The 15,271-nt window shown below is 39.4% G+C and overlaps 1 long non-coding RNA gene across 2 annotated transcripts in view; it reads right to left on the reverse strand.

Annotated features, from left to right (window-relative positions):
* Nucleotides 1-15,271, reverse strand: part of LOC142104539 (uncharacterized) — a 147,837-nt gene that overhangs the window by 55,992 nt on the left and 76,574 nt on the right. Inside the window, exons 3-4 of one of the 2 annotated variants that reach the window (XR_012679587.1) lie at nt 14,422-14,561; nt 13,163-13,284 (exon numbers count right to left, since the gene is read on the reverse strand). This is a non-coding gene — a long non-coding RNA (uncharacterized LOC142104539). Of the gene's footprint in view, nt 1-13,162; nt 13,285-14,421; nt 14,562-15,271 lie in introns of those variants that run through there. The other variant, XR_012679589.1, reaches the window with a different exon arrangement.

Consider the following 15,271-nt stretch of genomic DNA (forward strand, 5'->3'; position numbering starts at 1 on the left):
ATGTATGCTCTGGATAGAGCATCAGCTTTCCCATTTCGGGATCCAGAACTATAAGAGATAACAAAATCAAAACGATTTAGGATTAAACTCCATCTGGCTTGTCGCAGGGAAAGTCTCTTTGCAGACCGAACAAACTCTAGATTCCGGTGGTCAGTAAGCACAGTGATTTGATGTGCAGCACCTTCAAGCAAATGTCTCCATTCAGTAAATGCAGCCACAATGGCTAATAGTTCTTTATTTCCCACATTATAATTTCTTTCTGAAGCAGTCATTTGATGAGAGAAAAAAAGCACATGGATGTAATAGCATCTTCTCTCCTATTCTCTGTGATAATATTGCCCCTACTGCCAAATCTGAAGCATCTGCCTCGAAGATAAAAGGAAGTTCTGGGTTGGGATAAATTAAAATGGGATCTGTAGTAAACTTTGTCTTAAGCAGAGGAAAAGCCCCTTCAGCTTCTGGAGACCAATGGAAAGATGATCCCTTCTTGGTTAGTTGAGTTATTGGTGTCACAATCTTGGAAAAGTCTTTAATGAAATGTCTACAGAAGTTGTCAAACCCTATGAACCTTTGTACCTCTTTTACATTTCTTGGAGCTTGTCAATCTACTATAGCCTGGACCTTGCTAGGGTCCATTCTCAAACCTTGAGGAGAGATGATATAGCCCAAGAACTGGATCTGTGTCTGGTGGAATTCAAACTTCTCCAACTTAATGTACAAACAGTATCTATGAAGACATTCCAGTACAGTTCGAACTTGTGGTTGGTGCACCTCTTGGACATTTGAGAAAATTAGTATGTCAACGAGATAAATGACAACAAATTGGTCAATTAAATCTTTAAAAACATCATTCATGAAATGTTGGAGCATAGCAGGAGCATTGCACAGTCTAAAGGGGATCACTAGATGTTCAAAATGTCCATATTTACATCGAGGGGCAGTCCTTCATTCATCGCCAGATCGTATGCGAATTAAATTGTATGCTCCTCGTAGATCTAATATTGGTAAAAATTCTTGCTGAGCGAAGCCTCTCCAGTAATTCTGAAACAAGTGGGAGTGGGTAACGGTTCTTGATTGTAACTTTATTCAATGCTCTATAGTCAATACATGGTCGTAATGAACCATCCTTTTCTTTTCAAAGAAAATAGGTGTACCTGCTGAAGACGTGGAAGGACAAATAAAACCTTTTTCTAAACTTTCATCCACATAATCCTTGAGGACCTTTAACTCAGACTCGGCTAATGGATAATTACATCCAAGTGGTATAGCAGCCCCAGGTAACAAATCCACAGGACAATCATAGGGTCTGTGAGGTGGTAATTTGTCAGCATTCTTCTTACTACAGACATCAGAAAGTCTTTATATTGTGGAGGTAGCTGGTCCAAAACATGAGAAGGGGAATTATATAACTTGCTCACCTCTTCAACAGAGGTTTCAGGTTTAGTCTCCGGAGCATATGTTTATTGTGAAAAAGAAATAGTCTTTGATTCCCAGTTAATGGATTGATTATTTGCAGCCAACCAATGAATTCCCAGAATAATAGGAAACTAGGGATAAGAGATCAGTAAGAAAGTCAGAGTCTCATGATGGTTTGGCTCAATTACGAGGTCCAGGGGTTCGGTTTCATGAGTAACTGGACAAGAGTTCAAAGGAGAACCATCCACGGTTTCCATTAACACTGGTATCTGTTTCTCTCTAAATTCAATCTTATTTCTCTTAGCAAACATAATGTCCATAAAATTGCCGTTCGCACCAGAGTTCACCATTGCTGTACTGGAAATCGAGTGTGCATCAATCTGGAATCGAATTGGAATTGAGAAATGTGAGTTTTTATTTCCCTTATTCTTCCCAGTTGATGCTAAAGAGGAGAGAGACAGAATAATTGCATTCACATGCTGAGGAATGTCGGAAATCACAGACTCCTGATCTGAAAAGTCTGCATCTGCTAAGCTAGCAACTGTCCTCTGAGGTCTTCTAGGAGAATTTGAGACATAATGTCCCAGTTTTCCACAATAAAGACAAGTTCTCTTGACGTTGTTTCTCCTTTCTCTCATTGGAACTACGGTTGTGAAGTGTGTCTACTTGCATGGGTTCAGACTCAAATTCCTTAGTGAATTTTACCTCAGGACTCCCATAATAGTTTGAAGTTGTGGGTTCTCGATAACTGGGGTATGTCCAGGTAAAGGCCTTCCTTTCCTGCCGTCTCTCAATCAGTCGAGCATCAATTCGAATGCAATGGTTAATGAAAGTCTCAAGTTTAGTGGGTGCATCTGCTTGGGCTAATTCATCTTTAATGGTCTATTTCGGTAGACAGAGAGCTGCTCCTCAGAATTCCAAGTAGTGTCAAGGACCGATCTGCAGTATATTCCACAACTGAGCGTCTCCCCTGATGTCATTTCAATAATGTTTTTTCAGCAGTATCTTTCCGGTTTGGATCATAAAAGGTTTGTTTCATTACTTTGAGGAAGTCATCAAATGTATCTAATATTGGACTAGAAGTTTTGATAGGGATAGGAAAAGCCCATGAAAGGCGGTGTCCTTAAGTAGCAAAAGCATACACCGGACCTTTGACTTATCAGAATGGAAATGGGACTCATACAGTTGGAAATGCAGCTGGCATTGATTGATAAATCTGTGAAACTTTTGAGGGTCCCCTCCAAACTGAGCTGGTGGGAAAAGGAGAGCAGCAGGGGATGTTGCCATTACAGGCACTTGTCGTGATCCTTTCTTCAACTCTGAGATACGCTCCTCATGTTGAGACAGTCTAATTAGAAATTCCTGGAAGCCATTCTGTGCCTCACAAACTTTTTGTGAGATAACTTGAATTTCTTGCTTAACCTGTGATTCAAGAGCCAAAAAACTGTCCTTCAGGACTTTCAGCTCTGCCTGGCATTCAATTAGCATGGTGGTTAAACTTGCCACACGCTGCTTCACAGGTATATCTTCGGCGGGATCCATTTTAAGGCTTGAGTATCCTGTAACGATACTGGTGGTATTACTTAGAGCCCAATATCTGAGTAGATATCCAGACAAGCAGGTAGTCAGACGTTTGTCAGGTCGGTACACAAGCGGGTAGTCACAGATGCAAGGTAGAGTAGCAAGTAGCAGGAGCTGAGCAAGCAGAATACTCAAGAACATGTCTGAACCAAGAAGTGTCATTTATAGGCCCAGACAGGAAACAGGATCCAAGATGGTTTTTCTTTGATGCCAAACTGGCCATCTTGGATAAGGACAAATCTAAGGGCAAGTTTACAAATACAGAGACCTCTAGTGGTCGGAGGTGCAAATGTCAAAGTAATTCCTTACAGGCTCTTGGGGGCACCAGCTCACACGTTTTTCATGCATATATGTTATTCCTGTGTATGTCATGCATATATAATCTCCTGTGTGTGCCATCATATATTTTATTACCTTCTGTGTGTGTGTGTCATTTGTAAGACCACAGACATACAAATAAAGTATCAATGCTTCACAGTAGTCTTTAGTGGTCTGCCACTTTGGCAATTAATGTGCTGGTGTGGCTTCTAAAGACTAGTGTGAAGCATTGATATATTATTTGTATGTCTGAGGTCTCACGTAGGTGGGCAGAAGGTTACTTTAGTCTCCCTCTGGTGTTGCAGAGTCCCTGGACACTACCCAACGATAGTACTACAAGTTCCTGACTAAGGTGGAGACACTGCATAGAAGATACAATAGTGAGAATTGTTATTCGTTAAAAGGAAAATAAAGATACACTTCCCCGCATAGACACACCAGGGAAAGGTTTTTACATCCATCTTAAGGTATAAGGTAGTACCACTAGATGGCAGTATTGCTTTACACATTTTTTTTAAATCCCAGTTTTGCATGTTGTTTAACATATAAATATTTTGCTCTTAGGAGTCTCAAATTTAGAAGAACAAGTTCTGTTTTTTTTAACTTCTACCCCAAAGAAATATAACCCCATTCTTAGCCCTGGCACATTACTGATCGGGTCACATAGCAACGTTATATATGGACACAATGGGGCATATTCAATTCTCGGTGGAAACGCCGAAAATCTCGCGGTTTGCGCTTGATTACCGTTATTACGGTAATCGTGCGTGGAAAAACCGTCAATACAGTAATTTACTCGCTGGATTTCAGCTCGCAGCTCCCTGGGCCATGAGCTGAAATCCAGCTAACTATTACCGTAATAACGGTAATAGTTTATCCGCGGCGCGGAAAAAAAAGAATTGACTATGCCCCAATGTCTTGTAAAATAACATTCTAGTTTTATCATTTGCAATATTTGGTGTTGACGTTGAGTATATTTACACATATTTATTTGGCCACCTAGAAGAAGCCTTTGTTTCCAATTTCAAATTGAAAGACTTCATTACTTTTAATGCTGCCTGAAGCCTCTCAAGTTCTTCTATATGATGTCTACAGACAGGTGTCCAAAACTGAACCCATTACTAATGATGAAATTTAACCAGGCTAACTTAGGTACATTTGCTTCTCATACATCAATCCTGTTTTTTGTGTATCCCAGGATGTTTGCTAGTCCTTGATGCAGCTACTGGACATAACTGGGACATGGCTGCCACGTGGCAAGATGAGAATGTTTAATAACACAGCACTTTGTGTATAAAAAGAAAACATAAGTATGTGACCGCTACTCTGTCGAAACGGGTTAATACTGGTCAAATAAGCTTTAATGTGAGACCTCTTTACCTTTTAGATGCCCTGAACCATAAATACCTGAACTTTAATATTATCGATGTATAATTAATCTCTAATACATTTTACTAATAAATGTGTATTATTTACAAGTGTAAGTGCGAATGCAAATGTGTGTGTTGTTAATCCATGCAATTGCGTCACTACACGTGGCATACTAATTGCAATCGCACTGTAAAACAATATTAATCAATTTAGTTGACTTCATCCAATTATTTGCTGTCCACACACCACTCAAATGTCTCTAATTGACGTGTGGGAGATCTGGTTTGGCTGTCCTTAGTTAACATGCAATTTAAGATTCCCTCTTCAAAGGTGGTTTAATAGTTTATTAGGCCCTCTTAAAGTCCTTTATCTCACAAAGATGCTGTAACAGACTGATTAATTACTGGTGCAGTGTTGCATTTTGCCACCAGTGGCCGCTATGGGGATCATGTGCTCTAGAAGCAGTAAAAGAACCTCTTGGAAGTTTATATGATAGAATCTTTCTGTAATTTCAAAACTTAAAGTGCAGGTTACTATTAACCTTTATTTATTTGTGTATATATAATTATATAGTACCAAATATTAAATAGTGCTACCTATCACCTTCACAGAAATATTAACAAATAAACAAAATGATTTTCCTCTAATAGTATGACATATGCTGCTCTTTCCAGGATCCAACAACAATAAATTATCCACCTGTCGGGTATGACATACAAAAGGAGAAAGTGCAATATTGCATTTGCCAATTAGCACCTACAGTAATTACATATAATCAGGGAGCCACCTAATAGTATAGTATTCAATATAAATATAATGAAGCAATAGTTAAAGCTCACACATTAAAAAGATAGCAGTGTAAGAGCAGTAGAAGTTCCTCCATGCAGTTGTTTAACGTCAGGTAGATCTTTGTGCAGAGTGGTCCATCTAAGTGCTGCGCCTCTTGTGACATGTGATGAGTAGGCCAGCTTAAGAGGCATGTTAGGGAAACTGAGTATTTAAAAGGGGGTGATGGTATCAGCTGATCTAATCATGCCTAGTTTCCAGATTCAAGTCTAGGTTTCTGAGTAATTCCAGTCTGAGTGATTCTAGTTGTAGGCAGTTATAAGAGAGTAATATCCAGCTCTAACCAGTAATAAAAAATAAAAACTGATGTGGCCTCTTCTTGGGAACCCCCTCCCACGCAAGCTGCATGTGCAACCTCGGGGTGTGTGACTGCGCTAGAGTTTGGTTTCTGTCTCTATAGGCCCCCATCCACTTGTCGAAAATAGTAAAAAATTCAGCCGATATAGAGTTGAAATGGACAAAGCCAGTTTGGGGTCAGTCTGTGTATGACACCCTACTCTTATTGAGAAATTGGCAAAACAGCAGCCTTTCAAGACTGTACGTGATATAGAAATGCCCCAAGTCCCTTTCCTATTTGGGGGTAGATCGCACCCTACACTTACATAGAAAGTTTTAAAAAGATGTTATCATCATCATCTTCAACTTCATTCTCACCCTCATCAGTGTGTACGTCAGCATCACAGACTATCAATTCATCGCCGCTGGAATCCGCCATTAGAGAACTGTCAGTGCTTGGATGTTTTTGATGGTGAGGGCCATCCTCGTGGAAGATGTAGTTCCTTTTTATGAACATCATTTTCTCCACAATTTTTGTAAGTAACCTCCTACGGCGATCACTGACTAGGTTCTCGGCTGTGCTGAATACTTGTTCAGAGTACACACTGGAGGTTGGGCAACTTAGGTATTGCAAAGCAATTTTGTATATGGGTTTCCAAATGGCCTGTTTTTCTTCCCAGTAAGGAAAGGGACTGTCTGGCATTTCCATATCAATTACCTCTTGAAAATTATCCTCCACCATCCTTTGCATGTTAATACTCGGATTGGATGGAGTTATGGGCAAGGTCACACATTTTTTTGAAAATCTTTGAAACCAGCCCAGATGTTAAACTGTTCTGGTCTGCCAAATGCATCTTCCCTGCTTCGCTTTGGAAAATTAAATTTTTTACGAGCAGCTTGAGAAACTGAAGGAGGACACGTCGTCAAGCCAAGGCCCAGTTCAGCTGACAACTTGCTGAGCAATAGCTCCTTGCAAAAGTTCACATCTCGCTCATTTTGAAGCAGACTCAATGTAGGTCTTAAACCTTGGATCAAGCACAGTGGCCAAAATGTAGTGATCCGAGTTAAAGATTTTAATAACTCAAGGATCATTGTAAAGTGAATTAAGTACTTGATCTACAAGGCCAACATACTTTGCGGAATTGCTTTCTTTCATCTCCTCCTTCAGTTTCTCAAGCTGCTTTTCCAATAGTCTAATTAAAGGAATGACTTGGCTCAAGCTAGCAGAGTCTGCACTCACTTCACACGTCACAACTATAAATTGTTTCAGCACCTTGCACAGCACTGAAAGGATTCCCCACTGTGCAAGAGTGAAATACATCCCCCCTCCTTTCCCAATGTCATGGCTTGTGCAATACGCTTGGATGGCTTTGCGCTGTTCCTCCATCCTCTGAAGCATGTACAGGGTGGAATTCCACCTAGTTAACACCTCTTGCTTAAGTTGGTGGCAGGGCAAGTTAAACTGTTCTTGGAGCTGCTGCAATCTCCTACATGCTGTGGCAGAATGCCTGAAATGGCCTGAAATTTTACAGGCCACCGAAAGCATCTCTTGCACCTCACGGTTATTTCTTAGGAAGCTCTGCACCACCAAGTTGATGGTGTGAGCAAAACAGGGAAAGTGATGGAATTCAGACAGCTGTAATGCTCGCACTATATTGTTGGCATTATCAGAAATAACTTATCCTGGGGAGAGTCCAAGTGGTATAAGCCATGTATCAATCACATCTCTTAGTTTTCGTAACAAATTATAAGCTGTATGCCTGTTAGTGAAGCCGGTGATACAAAGAGTGGCCTGCCTGTGACAAATGTTGCGTAGTGGTGTACATGCTGCTGCTGTTCCTGCTGGTGAAGGCAAATGACCAACCCAGTGGCCTGTCACAGTCATATAGTCTTTGGTTTGCCCACTTCCACTTGTCCACATACCTGTGGTTAAGTGGACAGTGGGCAGAATGGCATTTTTCAATACAATCTTTAAATTTTTACACACTTTTTGGTATAGTTGTGGAATAGCTTTACAAAAAAAATGGTGTGTCGATGGAATTCTGTAACGCGGACACAAAACCTCAATTAACTGTGAAAAACCAGCTGCGTTTATTGTGGATATTGGACACAGGTCTAACACTAACATGGTAGCCATGGCGTCTGTGATTCGCTTGGTGACTGGGTGACTGCTGTCATATTTGCTTCCCCTAGCAAATGATTGTTTCACAGTTGTTGTAATGTAGGATTGCTCTTTTTCTTGGCTTTCCTCTGGTATGACGATTCACCTCCAGCAGCAGCAACAGCAGCAGCAGTGGAACTAACGCTTTCTTCAGAGGTATAGTGCAGGAGTCATCCAGCCTTACTAAGTGGGATAGAGGGCTAATTCCGAGCACTACTGAGGATATTGATGAGGTTGGTGTGGTGGGTGTATTTTGTAGAGGTCGGGATGTCGGTGACTGAAGGGTCCTAGCTGATGATGGAGTGCTTGTAATTTGTTTGGAAGAACTTTCAGCTTTTCCCAACACTTTGCCATGAACTCTCGTCAAATGGCGTAACATAGATGAGGTCCCTCCCTCAACTGACTGTGGCTTGACATACACTACAAATGGCTATACAACTGTTGTCTGGATTTGGGTAGAAATAATTCCACACATAAGAAGTGGATTTTTTTGTTTTATGCTCAGGCATGACAATTGCCTTTTTCTTGTCACGTGTGAGAACTGCTGCCAATGGTGCAGGACTTACACAAACAACCTCATCAGCATCCTCATTAGCGCCCTTGTCGTCTACACAAATCTCCCCCTCATCCTCTTCATTTTTTGATCTGCCACAATAGGGAAAGGTGAAGGCCTCATTCTGGCATGTTGGCAATTTTTTTTTTTTTTTGGCAGTTAACTTTTCCTCAGTTTAGCTTCTCTTTTCGCTTCAACACGGTAATTTTTTTTTTTGGTGTGTGTTTTTTTTCCCTGATTTAAAAAGACTATGTACTTTTACTAGAGATGCTCACTGACCTCCATGTTTTGGTTTTGGTTTTGGATCTGGATTACCGTCATGTTTTGGTTTTGGTTTTGCCAAACCGCCCTTGCGTGTTTTGGTTTTGGGGTTTTTTGGTTTTGTTTTGCAATTTGTTAAAAAAAAAATCATTTTTTGGGGTAAAATAACATAATTTAGGTATTATTTTGTACCTACATTATTATTAACCTCACTAACACTAATTTCCAGTCATTTCCATTCAATTTTGACCACCTCCTAGGTCACAATATGATTTTCATACACTTTCAAAGAAAAATTGCTGCAGTTCTTGCCAGTGACAAGAAAAGGGCCATTGTCATGCCTGGGCATAAGACCAAAAATCCACCTCTTAAGTGTGGAATTATTTTTACACAAATCCTGACAAAAGTTGTCTAGCCATTTGTAGCGTTTTTAAAGCCACACTCCGTAGAGGTAGGGACCTTAACCATCTGGGATCCTCATCTATGTTACGTCATTTTTCAGCGAGTTCTTGGAAAGCTGTTGGGAAAATCAGAAACTTAGGTTAAAAAAAATAACAACAAGCAGTCCAGCATCATTTGCCTCCCTTCTCTCATCTACATCCCAGCACCTGCAATCTACCCACCCCAACACCTTCATCATCAATATCCCCAGAACCAATAATTTACAGTTAAACAATCATTTGCAAGAGGAAGCAAGTATGAAACCTTTCACCCAGTCGCAAAGCAGATCACAGACGCCCTGGGTACTATGCTAGTATTAGATCTGCGTCCAATGTCCACTATTAATACAGTTGGTTTAAGACATTTAATTGAGGTGTTCTGTCCCTGTTAGCAAATGTCATCACTATACCATTTAACTAGAAGAGCTATTACCCACCTGTACCTGAAGTTTCCTATCGGCAGTTAGCGTTTCCTCAGTTACACTTCTTTTTCACTTCAACACGTTAAATTTTTTTTTGGTCTGTGTTTTTTCTCCTGATTTAAAAAGACTATGTACTTTTACATAGGCTTTACCAGATGACGTACTGGGAACACTACCATCAGGACTGGTGCCAGAACCTGCTTGCTGATTCTGCTCATATGTGGACTGCTTTGAATCCATTTTAATGAGCCCAAACCACTTGTAGTGCAAAATATTGTATTAGATACTGCTGCTAAATATGACTTTTGGCAGCCAGAAAAATTAGTGTTTAACACTGGGGAATATGGGACACCCCAAAGCACTTGTAGTGCAAAATATTGTAGAAATACTGCTGCTAAATATGACTTTTGACAGCCAGAAAAATTAGTGTTTCACACTGGGGAATATGGGACACCCCAAAGCACTTGTAGTGCAAAATATTGTAGAAATACTGCTGCTAAATATGACTTTTGGCAGCCAGAAAAATTAGTGTTTCACACTGGGGAATATGGGACACCCCAAAGCACTTGTAGTGCAAAATATTGTAGAAATACTGCTGCTAAATATGACTTTTGGCAGCCAGAAAAATTAGTGTTTCACACTGGGGAATATGGGACACCCCAAAGCACTTGTAGTGCAAAATATTGGGGGGGAAAAGCCTCCTCTATCCCCCTCTCTTCCTGCTCTAACAATTCCTAATAGAATTGGTAATAATAATAGAATTGAAATGAATTGAAAAATTAATAGAAAGAATAAGGTGTACAATTATTGCTCTGTCCCTGCTCTAATACAGCATGTGACCTAACCCTGCTCTCTCCCTCTGTCAAATAGTGATGGATTGCTGTGGAGGCGGGTATTTATGCATTTCAAATATCGCGAGAACCGAGCTCCGACTACGTCACAATGACGTTTTGCCTCGATTTTGATTCCGAACGGATGGGAGGGTACTCAGATAGTCAAAGTTTGGGTGGGTTCGGATCTCAGGGAACCGAGCCCACCCATCTCTAACTTTTACATAGGCTTTACCAGATGACGTACTGGGAACACTACCATCAGGACTGTTGACTGATTCTGCTCATATGTGGATGTGCTTTGAATCCATTTTAATGAGCCCAAAGCACTTGTAGTGCAAAATATTCTATAAATACTGCTGCTAAATATGACTTTTGGCAGCCAGAAAAATTAGTGTTTCACACTGGGGAATAAGGTACATCCCAAAACACTTGTAGTGCAAAATATTGTAGAAATACTGCTGCTAAATATTACTTTTGACAGCCAGAAAAATTAGTGTTTCACACTGGGGAATATGGGACACCCCAAAGCACTTGTAGTGCAAAATATTGAAAAAAATGCCTCCCCTATCCTCCTCTCTTCCTGCTCTAACAATTGCTAATAGAATTGGTAACAGAATTGAAAGAATAGGGTATACAATTATTGCTCTGTCCCTGCTCTAATACAGCCTGTGACTTAACCCTGCTCTCTCCCTCTGTCAAATGGCAATGGATTGCTGTGGAGGCGGGAATTTATGCATTTCAAATATCGCGAGAACCGAGCCACGAGATCCGACAACGTCACAATGACGTTTTGCCTGTATTCTGTAAACAAGCACATTACAAGCTGTATTGAGCGCTTTTTCATTTGATAAGGATCTCCAGATCCAGACTCAGCTGGACACTTATATAGGACAAGTTAACCCGTGCATGATACTCATGCATTTTTTTTGTCAAATAATGTCAGTATACCAGATTTCGGGTCATTCGGATGAGCCCTTTCTGAGAAAATAGTTTTTTCCACAGACACACACACACTAACACACGCCGCTACACATGCAGAGGCGGATCTAGAAAATGTTTGTTCCCCGGGGGGGTGTTAGGGCGGGGCGATTTAGGCCCCGCCCCCTTTCCGACTTCTGAGGCTGCCGGGGGCTGCATAGTATGTGCAGGTCCACTCGGCAATGACAGGCAGGGACAGTGTGCTGCCCAGCCGCTCTGATTGTGTTTAAAACACAATCAGAGCAGCCGGGCAGCACACTGTCACTGCCAAACGGACCTGCACATACTGTGCAGCCGTCGCAGCAAACCCCTGCTAGGAGGGGCGATTGCCCCGATCGCACCCCCCTGGATCCGCCACTGTACACATGTGTGTCCATGAGGTAAAATTACCTCACGAAAATGAGTTTGACCCCTTAACTCGTCAATAATGTCAGTATACCAAATTTCAGCCTTTTTTGAGGGTTTTTTTCCACACACACTAAGAATTTAGTAGGTCAGTTAACCCGTGCATGATACTCATGCATTCTAGTCAAATCAATCTACTTAAGGTGTTAAAAACTCCCCACTGTCACCCCCGGCAACCACCAACCACTCCCAACTGTCACTTCTCCTTCAAGAAATATATAGGTCAGTGTATAACTCTGCCCAGCAGGTGGCGCTGCAGCTTGGTTTGTTTTTTTTCACACACAGACAGACTAACACACGCAACTAGACATTTATATTATAGATCATATCCTGACAACTTGCGAATACTACTATTCAATGCGCCAGAAGTATAAAGTTGTTTAATGGTTATTTACGCAGCTTTAGAATATTGTCAGACGACCCTCCAATTGTTCTTATGGGAGGTTAATACCACTCTAACCACCTCTTTTAAAATTACTACTTTTTGGTCACACCTGAGTCTTTAAGATTTTAGAGGAACTGGGTTTATAAATTTAAAACTGATATTTTTGTAATTTTTTCTTAAGACATAAATGTCTTTTTTTATTATTAAATGTTATACTTAAATTATTGCAATGTTGTTTATTTTTAGGGATATCCCTTACTGTGGAGATGAACATCTGAGAGAGTACATAGGCAGCAGCTCAGAGGTGGCAGTCAATGGGTCGCATTGTATACCTTTAACAGAATCCATGGGGTACTATCTCAGATAATTGCTTTTCACAGCACTCTCAGAAGAACTTAATACAAAAGCAACACACACAAAAGTGCAATACATGTAATATACACAGTCCAGATGTCCTCTCACTCACATCATTCATATAAGCTACAAATTAGGCAAAACCAAACACTATTTTAGCATTAAAAACAGACAAGTTTTATTTAAAACTGCACGTACACCTTCATAATAAATTTTACTACACTTTTCCTCCCCAATGCCAGAGCCCCATGGTTCCATGCATCTGTGCTTCCTGGGGCTCCTCCAGCTCTCCTCACAGTGATGGCTCAGATCTAATACATGATGACAGCTCCACCAAGTCAGCTGAGGAGTTTAGAATTCTAACCGTCATTGTGACATATCTGTGACATCATCTGTTCTCCTATTGACAGTGGTCAGGTGACAGTGGTCAGGGAAAGAAGCAGTTTGACACTGTACGTGACTGATCTGACTGTTGAGACTTTGTGTCTTAGTTAGGATCACTAATGCCACGACGCACCAAGAGGATGGCGAAACAACCTCTGTGTTCGCTTGCTGTAGCAGACAAAGGCGGTGATTCCTCTAATAAAAGAGCTGAGGAGAAGTCTCCAAAAAGGTAACTTTCATTCATCTTTATTAAACAGATCTTGTTAGATATACTCAAAAGAGCCTGCGAGCAACGTCCACCTGAAAGGTTTTATACAGAATGTTTTTCCTATCTTATATAAATATTGTTTTTTTCTTACTTTGATCTCTATTAGAAACCAGTGATATAAAATCTAAATAGAATAGAATGTGTATGAAGAATTAAAGTAGTATATTTACTAAACTGTGGGTTTGAAAAAGTGGGGATGTTGCCTATAGCAACCAGATTCTAGCTGTCATTTTGTAGAATGTACTAAATAAATGATTACTAGAATCTGATTGGTTGCTATAGGCAACATCTCCACTTTTTCAAACCCGCAGTTTAGTAAATTTACCCCAAAGTGTATTAAAAAATACTGTTTCCTTACAATCTCCTTTATTTATGATTTTGCTGTATTGCATTAATGTTTTTCTGGTTTTTATATAGCAGTATTCTGCACTCTATATGTCTATAAACCTTATTTATATTGAGCTAATGTTATAGTTTGTATGTCAATATTAACTTATAATTACAATATTATGTATTCTGAGATACTGAGGTGATGGGAAGTGTATTGATTCTCCCTTGATTCAATATGGTTTTATAATATGGTTTTATATCTCCATTTTCTCCACTCTGGGGGGATATAAATGTGATTTTTTTACAAACAAGTTAATATACAGTATATTGTGTGATCTCAATATAAGTGGAGGTCTTATATCTTAATATTGACAGATAATGGATATATGAACTATCTATGCCAGTTTCTTAAAAATTCTATTTTAAATGTATTACAAAAACAAAAATCAAACATACAAATCATAAATACAATTACATAACTTTATAAAATAGAGAAATGTCACCTGAGAGTAATATTGTCCAAGTTAAGAACTTAATGGAGCACATATCAAAACTTGTACAGACTTCTCAAAATGTAGCTTCAGAGGATCTTTACTTAAATTGTAATAAGACTTATTATTGCATAAATCTTTGTCATTAATTATAACCTGTGCAGTTAGTTGTTCACCACCTTATACCTAATAACCACTATCCGAAGCAGTAATCAGCAAGCTCCATGGTAAATACTTAAATCCCTTGTAGCAGTTCTTTTGTCCTCCGAGTGGTGCTGTACTGTGGTTTTAACCACAGTCCGGCAGAAATAGTTGTCAATAAAAGTATAAATAAAATCTTTGACTCACAATCTCCATTCTCCGCAATCAGTCCGTAGTGTTAAACTTGCCGGCAGTCAGTGAGCGCTGTCGGCTTTGCCTGCTCTTGCTTGGTACCGCTGCACATCCACATATTATAGATAATTTGCTGGTTTAATGAAGATATGATCCTAAAAAATAAAATAAAATTATATATATATATATAATATATATATATATGCAGTTTCTATGCTCTTTTACTGGAATGAGCAGGACATTTAGTTGAATTGAGTCCTCCTAAATGCATGAAAACAGCAAGTGCAGTTTAAGAGTGGTGTTTTATAGAATTAACCTGACCTTCAAATATATACAATAGACACTGACACCATAGTGTAACTTTCCTACAACAAGTTCTCACTAGTTTCCTGTTATATTTTGCTTTATTTTTCAGCATCATGAAGATTAACAACTATAAGAATTCTGGCAATTGTACAGGTGAGACCGCACTTTACAGCAGAACGTAAAACATTCATATAGTCAGTCCAACTACTCATGTTTTTAATCAGATGGCTGAAAACACATTACATTAAGCACATTAAACACATTACAGTCACACATTAAACACATTACAGTCATACATTAAGTACATTAAACACATTAGAGTTACACATTAAACACATTACAGGCATTCAAAGTTTGCGTTAGATTGTAAAAAATCTTGCTATTTGCAAAATAATAAGCATATCTAAAATTAATATTTTACATATCATTATTTCGATAACCCAATGGGTTATCTTTTTGCTAGAAAGTTAACCAACCCCTTTTTAAAAAAAATTAAAAATTAATTTTTCGTACAAAGAAAACAATACATAAATGGCAGATGGGTTAATTTATGTAACGT

Source organism: Mixophyes fleayi, chromosome 1 (assembly GCF_038048845.1).
Source record: "Mixophyes fleayi isolate aMixFle1 chromosome 1, aMixFle1.hap1, whole genome shotgun sequence".
In the NCBI taxonomy this organism is placed as follows: domain Eukaryota; kingdom Metazoa; phylum Chordata; class Amphibia; order Anura; family Limnodynastidae; genus Mixophyes; species Mixophyes fleayi.